The 18,754-nt window shown below is 32.8% G+C and overlaps 1 long non-coding RNA gene and 1 pseudogene across 1 annotated transcript; both read right to left on the bottom strand.

Annotated features, from left to right (window-relative positions):
• LOC108661115 lies at positions 1,514–10,482 on the bottom strand (annotated as a pseudogene).
• On the bottom strand, positions 11,255–11,851 carry LOC108661094. Its single transcript, XR_001926908.1, has 3 exons — positions 11,778–11,851; positions 11,455–11,550; positions 11,255–11,271 (listed from the first exon to the last, which is right to left on the bottom strand). It is a non-coding gene; the product is annotated as an uncharacterized LOC108661094 (long non-coding RNA).

An 18,754-nucleotide genomic window follows, 5' to 3' on the forward strand; every position in this document is an offset into this window, starting at 1 on the left:
TACTGGAGTTCTTCCTTCCCAATTACTGTAGCAATTAACTTTTTCTTCCTTTTAAACAAGTATTCTACAATCTCATTATTTCCATATGGTCAAAGTGCCCAAATAGTCTTTGTACCCATGCATTTTCATTAATTTAGTCATTGCATTTAAAATCGAAGCAATTTAGTCCCTCAATTTTGAGAATTTAAACAATTTAATCTCTTTTCCTAACAACATTCAATTTTGCCATTAAGGTGATGATATTAGCACTGATGTGACCAATTTGCTGACGTCGTAATGCCACCTGGTACTAATATGATGACATGGTAATGTTGACATGGCGTTGACATGCTGACGTAGTAGATTGAGAAAAAAAAATTTCAAAAAAAAATCTGTGCCATGTCATAAGAACTAAATTGAACAATAATGTATAGTATAGGGATTAAATTGAATAAAATTGAGGTATTTAGGGACAAAATAGAAAAAAAATTTAAAAAATACAAATCTTTGAGTAAATGATACATATACTTAGTAATAAGCCAAATGCTTAATTGTAAAAGATTTATGGTGTTAAGAAATAAATATAAATATTTTCTTACTTAATTATTTGATTCCATAATAGGTATATTAATTTATCTTCTTTATAAAAATTAAATTTGAATTCTCTTTCTATAAAAAAAATTTAATATTTTATTAAATTATTTTTATGTTATTAAAGATTGCATTACACTAAAATCACTCATCGACGCATAACACCAATAAAGGCATTGTCGTTGTTTTTGGCTTTATGGCATCCATATTAATCTCAGTAACATTCCCCCCTATATATGCATTGTGCTGTCAAGGCCGTGTACTTAGGACAATTTGAATTGGAAAATTGATGTATTGATGTGTGATATGTTTGTTGTTATATCCAGTTAGGTGTTATGACAATTCAATGTAATTAGCAATGCTGCTTGGGGTTTGTTTTCTTTTGTTTAATTTTTGGAGAGGGGAATCGTTTCCTTTGCCTCACTGATCCATACTTCAATGTTAGCTCTGTATTATACTGATACTTAATAAAATTCATATTTGATTGAGCAATTAAAAAAATTACTAGTCTTTAGTCAGTGTAATCTAGTTTCAATGACAATTAAAAAGTTATGAAATATTCAGGTGCTAAATTCAAGTTTCATTTAATTTTTCTTCTTTATTTGTCTAGCTTGATTTTTTTACTGAATGTGTATATTGATAAAACTCATTTAAGTTTAATTATCATTTCTACTATGTGTACATATATTAATAAAAATTATATAATTGTAATTGTAATTTGTACTATGTAGAATTAATTTATAATAAAAATACTAATGCCTTAAGTATTTTTAAAAATGATTTTATTGTAATGGAAAGATAAGACACCTATTTACAAGTGAAAAATAGCACACAATTTCTGCAAAGCAAAGAAAAAGGAAAACCGTACAGACATACGTCATTTCTAGATTCAACTAAGGCCAAAGCTTAACAAATTATCTCTCGATGCTGGTAATACATTTAACTATATCCAAGGCTTTATTTTCCTATCAAAGATTCCTGCTCCATAAGTAGAAACAATTACTTTTACAAGGAGAGGAAACTGCAACCAGGCGAAGAGAGTGATTGGAATACTTGCAAGTAAAATGATTTGAATGATTATCCATAGTCGTCCTTGTAGAATTATAACCAAGCTAGCACAAAAGGCTACCATCATTGTCGCTATAGATATGAAGAGAGTGGAAAGGGCAATAATCAACATGTTAGGTAAAGATGTAAGGAAATCTTCCATTGCGTAACGTGAGGTGAGAATGCCAAGAAACATCAACACCGAAGTAGAAGAAGCAAAGAGAGAAATGGCATCTGATATTATAAATATCATAAATGCACCTTCATGCTTATGCCCACTAGTTAAGAATATGGGGAAACCATTGTTTTGGTCATTACCACCAGGAATAGTAAACGCCGCAGCAAACATAATAGTCATGATAAGAGTACCCACAACTATTGATTAACTTGCTAGTTGCCTCATCCATTCCTCCCCTTGTTTACGCAAGTCCTTGTGGGTTTTATCAAATACTTGTTGAGCAGTTTCTCCATTATAATTTGTATATCATGCATGCACTTGTGGTAGAATGTTCTTCGTCTCCTGCATTCATAATTTACATCAAAGAATATATTCAACTTCACCATTTTCTTTTTGTCGATGTGAATTTGAGCTCCAATTAAAGTATGATGTAACCCTTTTCCATTTAATAAATCTTCTCTCACCTATCTCATTATTTCAAGTCAAAATTAATTTCTATATTTGAATATGAAATTTTAAGCTTAAATGCCTCATTGAGTACATATTTTGCTTGATTATTAATGTTTGAAAAATGATTATTTTGACATATGTGATAATTGTACAAAATTCTAAGCTACGAAAAATGAATGCGAGGAATGAAAATTTATGTTTTCATCAATATCATGGAAAAAATTTAATGTAATGAGATCTCCTATGACTCATTTTCCTTTCATAAATTTTCTTCTTTTCTTGTACATATAATTCCTTAACTTTTTATTAATTTATGAAAGGAATTATGTATAAGAAATTCACTCGAAAGTTTTGTTGAAAATGATCCTTTACTTTGTGACGTGAACAAACTACAAATCTTAATTGACATTACCATGCAAATCTTAGTTGAATTTATATATTCTAGGCTATTTACTAGGAAGTAAGTTAATTACACTTTTTGAATTTTGATAGTCTAATTATAATCAAATATTTGATTTGATATCTAAAGTTCAAAAATGTACAATTAAATATTCAAACTTCTACTTCCATTAATTATTTTACAAATCACACTAATATAGTTGTACTAAATTATGATGTATTTCAGATAGCCAAAAAAAAAAAAGATGCTTCACGAGCCTTTTTAGGATTTATTCTCTGTTTAGGATATATTATACTTTGGTTATTTAGTTTGGGAATCGATAGTTATTGCTACTAGCAACACACTATTCTCTTGGCTAATGGTTATCGAAATGCCATGCTTTAAAAGAGAAGAAATTGAAAATGGCAAGAGAAGGTGAGACAGCGACCAGAGCAAGTGTGAGACCAATGGATGGCGACACAAGAAACTGTTAAAGATTGAGTCAATATTATCCATTAGTAGAGTCTTAATAAAGTGGGAGTCAAAGTAACAGATTGCTATAATCTGTGAAGCCACGATTTTTGCATAAAATTAGGAAAGTGACTCTTCTATAAATAATGTCAAGTTTTTTGTTTTTATCATCAGTTTCAAATCTTTATGTACTCTTTAATCTTACATTGTTTCTTTTAATACAGAGGTAATTTATTCCTTACATATTTTATTGTGTTTATCTTTCAATTTCCGATTTGTTTTGCTATATTTACTCTCTATACTTGATCTCTTTTTATTATTTTGGTATTCGAGCCAAGTTGAAGGGGCTTTCTGTTTATGTTGATCAAGATGGGAGGGAAGTTTGGAACAAAATTTGAGATTCCACGTTTTTATGGAACAAATTTTGCACTATGGAAATTGAAGATGTATACAGTACTTGTGAAGGATGGTTATGTTGCTGCCCTCTTTACAAAGGAATACAGACCCAAAGGCATGACTAGCAAGCAAGGTGCTAAAAAGGATGAAATGGCCTTGGCAAATTTGCAGCTAGTTTTAAAAGATAATATTTTGTTCAATATAGATATAGAGACATTCGCAAAAGGTCTAGACAAGCTCAAAAGTATTTATGAAGGCAAGTCTTTGATGAACAAAATCTTCCTGAGGCTTTAGTTGTATAATTTGAAAATGAGAGATGGAGATTCTGTGCAAGAACATCTTAACCAGCTCAATTCACTTGTCAGCAAGCTTCAAGCCCTTGATGTTAAGATTAATGATGAAGAAAAGGCAAGTATCCTACTTTGTTCTATGCTTGATTCTTGGGATAATTTGATTATGAATCTAAGCCATGTGAAGGTTTTTTATGTGGATTCCATTGTAACATCACTACTAACAGAGGAAATGAGGTGTAAATCCACTCAATCTAATCTTGGTGATGCTATGTATGCTCGAGGTAAATCCACTAAAAGAAATTTGGTGACAAAGAAAAATCAAGATCTAAGTTTAAAGGCAAGAAGAAATTGACAAAGTGTTGGAATTGCAGCAAGTTAGGGAATGTGAAAAAGGATTGCAAACAACGGAGAAATGAAAATCTTGGGACTAGTAATTCTCATGGTATCATAGTAGAAAACACATCAATAGCAGAATATGTAAATGCATTAGCAGCAACATTAGAAAAAAACAAAAGTCCTAAATCAATGGATTCTTGATTTTGGAGCATCTTTCATATGACTCCACACAAGGAATGGTTTCACACTTATAAACCATGTGAAGTTGGCATTGTTTACATGGTTGACAACGGGGAATGTCAAGTAATGGGAATTAGAGAGATGAGAATCAAGATGTTTGATGGATGTGTTCGCACCATGTTTGATGTTCGACATGCACCTACTTTGAAGCAGAGTCTTCTGTCCCTCGGGATGTTTGACAAACTTAATATGCAATTTGTTGGGGAGAATCATCATCTGAAGGTGATGCAAGGTATCATGGTGGTAACCAAACAAGAATTGAAGGACAAGCTATACAAATTGATTGGTGAAACCTTAGTTGGAGAAGCTGCTGTCGTCGGGGACAAGTCTGACCTCTCTATGGTTTGGCATAGGCAATTAGGGCACATGAGTAATCGTGGACTTCAAGTACTTACAAACCAAAAGCTTCTTCCTAGTTTCAAATCTGTTTCTACAAGTTTTTGTCAAGATTGTCTGTATGGAAAGCAACATAGATTGGCTTTCTCTTTATCTACAAAAAGAAGTAAGAATTTTATGGATTTAATCCATGTTGACACTTGTGAAGTACCTGCTATTTCTATTGATGGATGTTCCTACTTTGTGACTTGTATTGACGATTTCTCCCGCAAGGTATGGATTTTTATGCTAAAAAATAAGTCAAATGTTTTTGAGAAATTCAAGATGTTCAAAGCATTAGTTGAGAATCAAAAGGTTTTGAAAATTAAATGTCTTTGAACTGATAATGGAGGAGAATTTTGCTCTAAGGAGTTTAATGTTTGCTGCAGTGAACATCATATTAAAAGACAACTAACAGTGCCAGGAACAACATAGCAAAATGGTGTTGTAGAGAGAATGAATCGCACTCTCCTGGAACTTGCTAGAAGTATGATGAGCACTGTAAGGTTAGGTAAGAAATTCTGGGCAAAAACTGTAAATACTGATTGTTACTTAGTTAATCGTTCTCCTATAGTGTTTCTTGATTTGAAAGTTCCAAAAGAGGTTTGGACAGGGAAACCTATAAATTAATCTTTCTTGCGTGTGTTTGGTTATGATGCTTATGTTTGGGTTCCTACAGAACAAAGAACTAAATTTGATAAGAATTCAAAATAATGTATTTTTCTTGGCTATGAGATCGGTAAAAAGGGATACAAATTGTGGGATCCTATTGCTCACAAAATCATTTTTAGTCGAGATGTTACTTTGAATGAAAATGTTTTTTAAAGCACGATTGAAAAACAAGAAGCAAGGAAGATTATAATTAAGCAGGAAGTAAGTGTTGATGAAGAGGAAATGTCTCAAAATGAACTTGAGTCAGAATTGTCCAATGAAGAGTCTTCTCTTGTAGACCTTCATGAAATGCAACACGTTCTCGAAGGACAATTAAGCCTTCAGCCATGTACGATGATTATATCACTCCTTTAAAGTCTCAAACTAATTGTGTTAGTGCTTATGTTGCATTAGCAAAAGAACAAAAGCCTACATCCTATAAAGAGTCTTGTGACTCCATTTATTCAAATGAATGGAGATGTGCCACAGATGAGGAGATGGAGTTCTTTCATAAGAACTAGACTTGGGACATTGTTTAGTTACCTGAAGGTCGAAAAGTTATTGGTTGTCGATGGATTTACAAACTGAAAAATGATTTAGATGGGAATGTGGAAAGATATAAGGCTAGGCTTGTCGTAAATGGGTATGCTCAAAAATCCGGTATGGATTTTGATGAGGTATTCCTCCAGTTGTTCGTTTGACTACTATTAGAGTTGTTTTGGCTCTTGCTACTGCTTATGATTTTGAGTTGGAATAATTAGATGTGAAAACAACTTTTTTACATGGTGATTTGAATGAAGAAATCTATATGTCATAACCAGAAGGCTTTGTTGAAGAAAGTAAAGAGAAATCTAGTTTGTTAGCTGAACAAACTGCTTTACGATTTTAAGTAACCACCAAGGTGTTGGTATAAGCGATTTGATTCCTTCATTGTGAGCTTGGGTTTTAGAAGATGTGAAGCTGACCATTGTGTTTATGTTTCTAATTTTAATAATGGTTGCTTTGTATCTTGTTGTTATATGTGAACGATATGATTATTGCAATCAATAGTTTGGAACAATGTCTACCCTAAAAGTTCAATGGGCTAGGGAATTTGAAATGAAGGATTTGGGAATTGTGAATCAAATTCTTAGGATAAAGGTACTCAGAGAAAGAAAGGACAGAAAGATCTGGTTATGTTAAATGGGTTATATAGAAAGAATTCTACTATGCTTCGATATGCACAATGCAAAACCAATAAACACCCCATTTCTTGTTCACATTAAATTGTCTTCAGAATTATCTCCCAGCACTGAAGCGGAGAAGGTAGCGATGTCTCAAATACCATATTCATTAGTAGTAGGGTGCCTTATGTTTGCCATGGTATGTACAAGACCAGACCTTGCACAAGCAATGGGAGTAGTTAATAGATATATGGCAAATCCAAGTCGTGATCATTGGATGGCTGTTAAGTGGATCCTTAGATATCTAGGAGGCACACAAAATGTCTCATTATGTTTTGGACACTTAAAACCGTAGTGCATTGGTTTTGTTGATGTAGATTTTGCTGATGATATGGATAAAAGAATATCTACTACAGGTTATATTTTTGCCATGTTAGGAGGTGCAATCACCTAGGAATCAAAACTATAATCAATTGTAGTATTATCAACAACGGAGTTAGAATACATGGCAACAACACATTCTTGCAAGGAAGCTACATGGCTACAAATGCTTCTTAAGGAATTGATGATGAGACAACAGGAAGCTATTTGTGTTAATAGTGATAGCCAGAGTGCTCTTCTTTTGGCTAGAAACACAGCTTTCCACTCATGTACAAAGCACATTGATGCCCGTTATCACTTCGTTCAAGATGTGGTTGAAAATGGCAAGATTATCTTGAAGAAAATTCACACAAACTTGAATCTTGCAAGCATTTTAACCAAGTTTGTGACAAGAGAGAAGTTTAATCGGTTCAAGAATTCTCTAGGCCTTAAAGCAATTAATTGTGATGGAATAGTGTCTTCAAGTGGGAGAATTGTTGAAGATTGAGTCAATATTATCCATTAGTAGAGTCCTAATAAGGTGGGAGTCAAAGTAATAGATTCCTATAATCTGTGAAGTCACGATTTTAGCACAAAATTAGGAAACAGACTCCTTTATAAATATCGTCAAATCTTTTGTTTTTATCATCAGTTTTCAGATCTTCATCTACTCTTTAATCTTGTACTATTTCTTTTAATACAGGGGTCATTTATTCCTTATATATTTTATTGTGTTTATCTTTCAATTTCCTGTTTGTTCTGCTATATTTGGCTCTCTGTACTTAATCTCTTTTTATCATAAACAACAGCCAGATTTACACCTTTTTCACTGAAAACATCCCTCCTAGAATTCACTGGAAATTAATGGCTCGATTCTATATGTCAACAGTTAATTTGTCAAAGTCTTAGATGCTTTCATCCCACAAACAAGGAGTAAAGGGAAAAGAAGGTTTGGATTCGTGAGGTTTGCTTCATGGTGGGAAGCAAAAAAGGCAATTGACCATCTTCATGGTTAATGGCTTTGTGATTTTAAGCTTAGTGTGAACTTGACATGTTTTAAAACCAGAATACGTTCTGGAGAAGAAGAACTAGTCAACGTGAATTAGATATGAGCAATATAGGTTAACAACTCCATGGTGAGGTGGGTAAGTATGACACAAAGGTTGAGGGTAGAAAAACTTATGCTCAGGCGTTGATGGGTGAAAGTGAGACTGAGCAAAGCGCGAACTAGCAAAAAGAAAAAATAGATGGTTGCAGTAGAGCTGAATGTTAATCCGTTGTGGAAGAGGAGAAATTACACTGCCTGGAATTCAGTGTTGTCGAAACTGTAAAATTAAGTTTTACCGAGCCAAGCATGGTCTCGGAACATATGCGATGAGAGGCGTATAAAGCCTGGAGGTAAGAAGAATATCTGGAAAGCAGTTGCTGATATCTTTCCAAGACAAGGGCTTTTTCCGAACCCATAAAAAGTCTTAAGGGGGCATGGCCTGAGGAATGGTTTGATGATGTTAAAGAATGGTTGGAGGAGTTTACTTATACCAGTCGACAGACATGGATTGCGTACTATGGTGTGCCTTTGCACGCTTGGAATGTGTTCATGTTCAGGAACATTGCTAATACGGTGGGGGAGTCCCTTCGCATGGACGGAAAAATCCTTGAAATGCCAAACTTTTTTCAGTAGTGCAATGCAAATTGTTACCAACGAAAAAATGAAAATTAAAGGTGTTATCAAACAGAGAGTGGGAAACCGATTCTATGATATCCAAGTGTTAGAGGTTGAGCCGGAGTTCGTCCCTTTGTATCAATTGTTACATTCAATGTAAGTCCTGCAACGGAGAGGAAAATTTTTTCCAGCTCAGGTAACCCAGTCGATTAATGGGGGGTTGAAGGTGAGAGAGAAACTAGTCTTAGAGGAAGGTACACGGTAGTTGATCAAAGATGTGGCAGCCCGTGTGATACTTTTGAGGAAAGGGGTGAAAGGCTGCCAGGAAAAAGGGCTACGCAGTCGAGGAAAAAATTTGTATGAATTTGGTACCTGCAATGGGAGGCGGGGTTGGAAACACTAGATTGTCGGCTGAAAATATGAAAAGTGGAAGAATTATGATGAAATTGAAGAGAAGCTTATGAATTCCATGTCCAGGAAACAGAAAAGATTCAAGAAAAAAGGCAAAAAAGCTACTAAAAGGGAGAGCAAAATAAGGGTAGCACCCACTGCCAAAGATTCACTCTCCGGTGGAGATTTTACAAGAAGAAATGAGGCTATAAGGATACTTGGAATATTGGGAAGCTGCTGGGGTTGACTAATATGTTGAGGAGGAGCAACAGATAATGGAGGAAATCGTGAAGCAAAAGTCGCAGTGAGACGGTGGGATTGGATGATATTTACTGCTTTGATTTTTATGATGTTTGGGTAATTCGATCGGTTTTGAATTTGTGGTCTTTGTTGTCGTCTTAGTCTCGGATTGATGTTTTTGTTTCTGTTTGGGTGAGACTTTAAGCCATTTCTACACTTTCTCCTTACCTTTGTAATTGTTGTGTTTTTGGTTGATTGAAACAATTTTTATGGGTTGTGTCGACTAATGAGGGGTGGCATTGCATTGTGGAATTTTGAGTCGGGGTTCGGGCTATTTTACTGGAAGTTAAGTTTGTTCAGTTAAAGTACAGTTATGGGGGTGACTTGATGGAACATAAGGTATTGGGATCTTGTGTGAAAGTCAGGACATCGAGGAGAATTATTTTGAGTACAGGGGATTGTTCTAAGATTCAAACTATGCAGAGGTGGCTGCTATCAAAACTACATTAGATTTATTTAATCTGACTCTGATTGGGGTTTCATGGGTAACAAAAGAAACATAGAGAAGGTGATTTTCCAACATGCTCTTAGGGAAAGCTAATTTCTTTGCAAACTCAGAGGCGAAGCTAGGAGTTGATGGCTATGATTTACTCTATGCCAGCTTGGCGGTAGGAACTCTTTATGGGTGTAATTTCTGTTTGATTCTAATGGTCTAATATTTATGAAATTAAACTTGTAACCAGCTGATAAAAGATAATAATAATAATATTTGGACAGTTAGTGAAATTATTATCAACTTTTAATTATATTTTGGGGTTGCTGACTCAGTTAATAAAATAGTAATAATAAGCTACGTAAAGTATAAGAAGAAAGATGAATACCTTAAACCACTGTAATTCTCTTTGCATCTGCAGAGCTGCACCTGATATTTGCGTAAGCTTAGCTTCAGAATTAGGACCCAACGCCGCTGCCAAATGTATAAAGCCATTGCCATAAATATCCCCAAAAGGAAGGAGTTGCCCCTTCAAAGAAGGAATCCCATAAATGAGGCTAAAAACTTTTTCTTGACGATATATGGTTGCAAACATTTGTTTAATTCTATACTTTACCCCGGACGCGGCAGCTGCAAACATTGCGTCACGCACTACACCTTGGGGGATTTGTGCTTTATCAAGAGTAGATATATATTTGGCAATCCTGCGTAAAAGCTCCATGGCATTGGCATGATCCGACTTTAAATCATATATTTGCTTAATTCCTGCATCAAAATCAGGATGCATAAATCTAAGCTTTAAATACAAAGTTGTAGAAAAGAAGATAAATGGTTTCTCGAAAACTTGCCGAAATAATAATAATAATAATAATAAACTGCATGTGTTTCCTTTTTATAATTTCAAACTTTACATCTTTTCTTTAAATCTTTTAATTTATATTTTTTTTTTAAATTCAAAATTTTTAATTTATATAAAACAATTTAATCGTTAATTTTCTCATTAACTTTTCAACTGAGAAATATTACACTTAAGCAACACATATTTATCGTTTAGTAAGTTAACAATTAAATTGATTGAAATGATTTCTTTTTATAAAAGATTATAAGTTTAAAAACAAAAATGCATGCTTCCAACTATGAGAACAAATATGATATATACAAATTAAATTATAGACTCAATGGTGCAATTACTTTACTCTAATAATAATAACAATAAGCTTTAGGTTTTAGGTGAGATAGAGATGCTCATGAAACAAGTTATCCATCGAGTTTGTGAGCTTGGCTCGATCCGGATGAGTTTTGAACCCGAATTCATAATATTGTTACGTTAAATAAATAACATACTTTAATCTAAAATATATTTAAAACAGATTAAAATGTTAATATCATATTTTTGAATTTTTAACAATAAATCTAATTTAAATAGATGGTTGAGCTTGGGCTTGGGGTATTAAGGTGCTAACAGGCGACCTAGACGGACCAGACTGGCCACATTTACACTCTAAGTAAAATTAATTGACATACGAAACAAACATATTTAGAAGATATGAGCCCAATCCGAGTAGCTTCTTCGCAACTGCAATACGAACCCATATGATTTAGAAAATGCTGCTGAAGAAAAATTAATTCCAAGGAAAATGGCAAAAAGGTTGGCAGAAACATACCTTAAATTTTTTAAAAAGAATAGTTCTATGGAAAATAGCAGCAAAATTAGTTTTCTTATTTGATGCATTGTTCCTTTTTTATGGCAGAAACATACCTTGCGTAATGACGCTCTTGTTCCCTTCGCTCTGTCTCCGTCCAGAAATATAAGTAAAAGCATAAGTGGAGGCAGGTGGTTTGTTTTCCTTCAAGCCTTGAATATGAAGCTAATATTCGTATATTTAAACCCAGGCATATCTGATCCCCTTTCTCATGTTTTATTTTCAATTGAACTATCTATCTCCTTTACAAATTACTCTTCCAGTTGGAATTACAAATTTTGTTTTTGTTTTGTTTTGGCAATAACAAATAAATTAATATTATTCTTAATTTGAAATCAAATTAAATATTTTACAGAATAAGAAAAGGGATTGATCTTACAATAATAGATCCATCGTTGCCAAAATGCAAGCCTACTTCCACTGAGATACAAGGATTTTTCAGTAGCAAGCCCACCAAGTGGAGTGAAATAGATATCAATAGTCAAGCTTATGGCCGGACACTGTTGGATTAGATCGAAAGCAACGTCTGATGACACACAGAAAAATTGTATATGATATGTTAGAATTCTAATAACATCAAAGTACTAAAACGAAAATACTAGTGATCCCAAAAATTTTGCTCACTTAATATATCAATAGTTAATGTAAATCTTATTTATACATTAGTTAATTCAACCATGAATTGATGCATCTCACTTTTAAATTTATTTAATAATTAACTTACCATATACCAAGTTTAAATAGAAGTGATGTAACAAGCATCAAGAATTTTAAAAAAGGAGAATGTATTTTGTCGACTGTCATATTTAGATAAAGAGATTGACCACTCAAAAAAAAAAAAAAACTAAGGTACGAGGAGTATCATGTGTCATTGTGAGTGATTGATCTCGTTTTAGACGATGATAAAATTAAAACGATTAATAGTTCTCAATTTTAGTTACTATATATGGAGTTTACGACTCTTACCAAATTGTTTAGACAGAATACAAGCATTGAGTAACCTGGATCCATCAATTTTATTTTCTGAGAGTAGGAAATCAATCGGAGTATAGATAGCGGAGTGTATCCTTGTGGCCTCCCCTACATGACAGCAAAACTGGAGTAGATCCTTGCAAATTTACAGTAATAACCAACTTTTTGTTCCTTTTAAACAAACAACTGTTAATTGAAGGTCTTCGTCTGGCACAAAGTTTACCAATAACTTAAAAATCTTCAACTGACCAAGAATAATTGCCGCATGAAGAACAGATCTATAGTGACAAAATTCAGCATTTAATGGAAAGGAGTAGTTGTTAAGGAACTTGTTCACGGAAACTAAGTCACCACTAGAGATATTCTGGAGCAAGGTCAAAAGAGGAATGCGTGAAGGAATCTCGATCCCTGCATTATAGTATTTATTGTCTTTCAAATTTAAGGAGAAGATAAATAATCAAAGCATGCAATAAATTATTTTTGTATTGTCTCCCTTATAGTTAGCTAAAAAATTTCAGACGTGTGTCTCTAACTATTAAGCAAATTTAAAAATATAGAACATAGTGCTGGTGATGTGGAAGTTTTGCTGGTGATGAGGGTCGATCACGGTTCTGCTGAACAGAGGAGGGGGAGTTTGGAGAGGGAGATGGTAAGGGTGGTGTCAGAACAGACTAGGAGAAAAGGAGGGTTAGAGATACTAAGTTCAAACACTTGGATTTTTCGATGTATAGTTGGAAAACAACATTAGGAAAAATTTTCAAAATAAAAAGAGAAAGAAAAGGGAAAAAAAAGAAGAAAGAGAAAAAAGGAAAAGAAGAAAAAAAAAGAGGAAAACACAAGGAGCATAGTTTATGTAAAATGTGACACAATGACATGGCTCGAGTGGACGCTTTGCTCTGTGCAGCTTCCGCTTGGGTTCCCCGGTTTCCTAATGCAGCAATAAGGTGGAAAGCTGGTGGGATTTTGTTGGTATATGTCCTTGAGTTAATTGGATTGGTCAAGGAATATATATTGTCATTTAATGTATACTTAATCGCATAACTATATATGATAGAGGTTTTTCTTCATATTAGTACAATAATAACGAGTTATTAACCACTAATTGAATGAAGCTCATGGAACATAAAGGCCTTGTAAAAGAATTGTAAAGTTGTTACAATTATGAGATCACTATGCATCAAAGCCATATTCCTAAAATTGTTCCTAGTCATTGTATTGTCAAGACAGGGTATTAACAATGCTTAAAGACTAGTACATGTTAAGCCTCCTTACTTGGGAAGTAATCAACCGATTTCATAAATTAAAGTATATGAGATACTTGAGGATAACATGTAGGTGCTTGCTAACAAAAAAAATTCACTGAACATGACCCGTTATGAGAACTCCATTTAGTATTTCACTCAACTGTCAATGGAAAATGTTCTCATGTGATAGTCATGCAACTAGTCTTTAGACTTGAGACACCAAGTCATCTTGTATAGGGAATGAAATACTTTAATTTTACCCCTACGAGTCTGGAGGTGATCAGATGCCTAAATAGGATGTTTTTGAGTATGCTATGAAGCATGCGAAGGTGAATGAGTGGTCAAGAGATGATTCATTACCTTAAGTGATATGAAAGGATGTATCTCATTGTTTTCAATTCTTGATTAATTTATATAAAGTCTTTTGCCAAAGCATGATGAATTTGAAGAAAGTTAGTTTTCTAAATTCATAAAGTTAATCGTGAATTATAAGAACTAATATGAAATGTTATAAGTAGACACTAAGCCATACTTAATAACATATCCGAGATATTTGATGAAAAGATTATATTACATTAAGAGGCTTATCACTGAAAGGCTTTGTCAAATTCTTTAATTGATTCTCGAACATTTTGATGGTCATGATGTATTGCTAGATGTTGCTTATGATCTATAAATATAAATCAATTATCAAATTAATATTTGATTAGGATTTATATTTATTGCCAACATGTTAGAAGCTTAATGGGTTACACACATTAAGTGACATGATTAGGATTAAATAAGAATAATTAATTAAGTTGGACTTAATTGAAAGATACCAAAATAAAGTGAGAAATTAATTAAGTTCATAGAGACTTAATTAAATTAAAAACAACTGTTGTATTTAGAATTACAACTTAGTTTGGCTATATATATATGTTGTGTTAGCAAATTAAGTTCACAGAAACTTAATTAAATTAAAATATAACTGTTCTATTTAGAGTTACAACTTAGTTTGGCTATATAAATATATTATATTAGCAAACTAAAAACTCTAAGCCTTCAACTACATTCTAGCCGTTTCATAAAATAAGAAAAAAATAGTTTTTTTATATGATAAAAATAAGATTCGGCAAGAATTTTTGATCTTTTTGTTTTAGAAATAAAACTTGTTAGAATAAATAAAATCTTACTTTTGAGAAGGTCTTATTTAATCACTGTCTAGATTACTGTTAGAGGTTAAACACTTGAATGGTTGAAGATTTGACAAATCCTAAAGATAAAGAAGCAAAGATTTTGATTTAATTGGCTTTTAATTACGATATTTAGAATAAGGTATGTAACTATTAAACTTATGAGTATTTATAATTAATTTGAAAGTTACATGAAAAACATAAATATTGATCTTGTAAGATTTGATTATGTCTCTTATTGAATATTAATTTACTTTTTTGCTATGTTATATTATTTTAATTTATTAATTATTTTTATGTTTAAATATGAAGTGGAATCCTTGCAGACTTAACTTCTTGGTCGCAGGCCGTCTTGAACGAGGGCATCATTGCAGGTACTGCCGTCAACGAACATCGGAATGCGGCTGTTAGAGATTGCGAAAAGTTTTGAAATGTGTCTCATGTTACAAGATAACCTTTCTACCTTGAGAAAATTGTTGGGCTTGGATGGTTACTTGTTTGGGCTACAGCCTGAGTGTTGTTCAGAGCAGGGCATCGGTGGGCTTGTAGAATCGATATCTGTGATGGAGTGGACTGTTTTCGACCTTTGTGCCTTTTATGCTACATGGCCAAAGAAGGCTTACGTTGAGGAACTTTAGATTTTGGATTAGTTTAGAGTCGGACATATGTGGGTCTAGCTTTAATGGCATGTATGAGGCTATTTGGTTGCAATGGGATGATCATAACTTGGTCCGGGCCTCTTTCCGTAACGCCAGAGAGTACTCTTTGTTTCAGGGGGTATTTCTTTTATTTTTTTGAAAGATGGCATTTTATTGACAGCGAAAGCTTGAATGTCATGTAGAGTCTTGTACTTGATGGTAAAAGACTCCTCTTGGCATAAAAACTAGCTTTGAGAACAGTCAATTACACAATTTCAGCTGCTAAAAGGAGATTGGCAGCACCCACAGTAACTACACAATTTCAGTTTTTTGGGGTATATTTTGATCCTATTTGGCAACTAGATGCATTTTTAAAATTTTTTTCAGCACCCAGACGAAGCCATGACAGGGCATATCTTGTTAATGGCTCCATGCTCCATTACTGCATGTGGTAGTATTTTGTATATTTTCTAAAGAAATGAAATCTTACTTGATGCTTTTCAATATACATATATAAATATTGAACATAGTATCACGTACAAATAAGTATGGTGATTCTTATTACTATCGACCAAAATGTGCATAAACATAAAACAAAAACTATTATGACAAAAATGTATTTTCAAAATAAAATTATTATTCTCTACGTACACTTAGTGATGGTGAAGTTTTCAAACTACAAACTTGAATTTGCATTTATGTAAAAAAAAAAAAACTTGAATTTGCATTTAAGCATTAATACAGTATTTATCAAAATGCAGTAATTTTGTTCACCTTTTGAAATAATGAAATCAACTTTAATGCCTTTCAAAAAAAAATTAATACGGTAACTTACAAATTCTTTATTTATAGTTAAGTGGTTATGTGCAATTATATAAATTCATTTGGAAACTTTAAAAAACTTTAATATTGATATTTAAGGATAAATTTCCAAATAGATTAACTAAAGATACTTACCTATAGAACCCTAAGAGCACACTTGGCCTTGCTTTTTTTAAATTTAAAAACTATTATAAAGCTCTTATGAAAAATAATAACTTTTAAAATTAAGTTAAAGTTATTTGGTAAATTTACCTTTTATAAGCTTTTTTTATAAATAAGTTGTTTGGTAAAATAACTCATATAAACTCTAATTTTAGATAAAATTACCATAAATGGTATTTAATAAATAACTTTTTTTTAATCAAAAATTTTTTTGTTCAAAATAAAAAATATTAACTTTATTTTTTATCTATTTAAAATAAAATTTTGAAAATATAAAAATAATTTTTATATAACATAAAGTTTATAATTAATAATAAATCATAAAAAAGAGATGAAAGAAAGCAATGAGTCTACTATTAGAATCCTTAACCTAACAATGGAAGAGAACTCAAAAAAAGAAGAAGAAAAGTCTAAGATGGTAGTAATAATTTGGAAAAATCACGTTTAGCTATTGATGTCCTTACTAACAAAGTTCACATTCATGAACACTATTATTTTAACAACCATAATCAACAAATATTATCTCAATTTTTATATAATTTATCTCAACAACCATTGATCTATTTGATTAATTATTTCAATCATAATCATCAAATATTATATATATCATAAAGAAGTTAAGAATAAATAAACATTAAATAATTATCATGTCAAATAATAAACTAAGAAATATCAATTAATTAAGGGAATTTTCAAAGTAAAAAAAAAAGATGAAAAACAAAATAGAAAGAAAAAGAAGAAAAAAAAAAGATGAAAAACAAAATAGAAAGAAAAAGAAGAAATAATAAATGCAATTTTAAATTTTGGATTTTCTTTTTTCTTAATTTTTATAAGAATTAAAAAAACCCTAAAATGATGATTTGAAAAAAAGGAGAGAGGAAAGGGAGATCGACAAGAAGAGAGGGAGGGAGTATTTTTTGAGAGAGAATCTTTTTGAGAAAAAAATAACTCTCATAATAAGCTGACGTGTTTTTTTTTTTAAAGAGAAAGCTCCTAATTTGAGCTATTTTTTAAGTTTTTTTTTATTCTTAAAAAAAAAACTTTTTTTTTAAGAGTTCCTGTTTGGCCCAGTTTCTGCTTTTAAGCAATAGATAAGCTAAAAATACGTTAAGCCAAACCGGCACTAAATATAGAAATGAAGATAATAAAACAAGCAGACAAATCTGGAAAATGAGAAGAGGAAAGGCAAAGAAGAGGTAGTTATTTTTTGTTTCAATCATTTGGAGGACTACTATAAGGCTCAAACTTTGTAAAGAAACCAGAGCCCAAAACAGAGGGTAACATGGTCCCAGGCTCCCAACCACCACCGAATGTCTACAAGGTGAATTTCGATGATGCTTTATAACAGCAATCAAATTAGAGTAGAAAGCAATAGCTCAAGATGAAGGGGCGTCTTAGTGTAGATGCTTCAGCATCGATTGACATGAGGCAGGTCGTTTACCTAGTCCTAATTGAGGCACATGCAACTTATGTCCAACACACAGGACGATTTATTTTTTTTAAAAAAAACATCTTCATATATTGAAGAGTAGCATTCAGCTACCAAGCCTTTGATTTTGTGGCCGAAATGGGATCATCTCCCATTATTTTGAAGGGTGATGCCACAAAGCTACAGCTTCCAGATGAACAACTTCTGTAGGTACAATCATTGCTGAAGCAAAAGTAAGAATGAGACATTTTCAAGAGTGCTTTTGTCATTATACATGTTACGGGAAGGGTAATGAAGCCGCTCAGTGCTCTGTTGCAAAAGAAAATGGCTTGGCTAATCATGATATTTATTCTTCCCCATGATGTTTCATCCTGTCATGACGTGCGGGTCCGGGAACCCGTCCGCCAGACGCGGGCGAAAATTAAATGGTGTGTGGGAGTCGCCACCAATCTTTTTTATCTAGGTCTGATTGGTCACCTATTAACCCGATTCTTAATCGACGAAGTCCTAAATTAATTTTAGGTCCGTCAAAAGAACGAGAACTGGTCCACGTTTTTTAGAGATGGGTTCGGGAGTGCGGTTACGCACGGAGAAGGGTTAGCACCCCCGTGACGCCCGTTCTACGAACGGTACCATTTAATCTTAAGTTATCTTAATATAGTCTTTTCTTAGTTTAATCCCTATTTTATTAATTAAATTTTATTGAATTATCAGACTGAGTTTTTCACTTGGTTTTACGTATGCATATGATGCAAGTGTAGAATGATGTCATGACTTGTTTATTTTAAATGATGGAGTCGGTAATCTTTTATTGGAAAATTATTCGAAGACCATCCCAACGCTTTGGTGAAGTCTCGAAATTCTCCTCACCTAGAGATATCCCCGGAAGAACTCGTCTCTACGAGCTCCTCGGG

The sequence above is a fragment of the Theobroma cacao genome, chromosome 3 (assembly GCF_000208745.1).
Source record: "Theobroma cacao cultivar B97-61/B2 chromosome 3, Criollo_cocoa_genome_V2, whole genome shotgun sequence".
Lineage (NCBI taxonomy): Eukaryota > Viridiplantae > Streptophyta > Magnoliopsida > Malvales > Malvaceae > Theobroma > Theobroma cacao.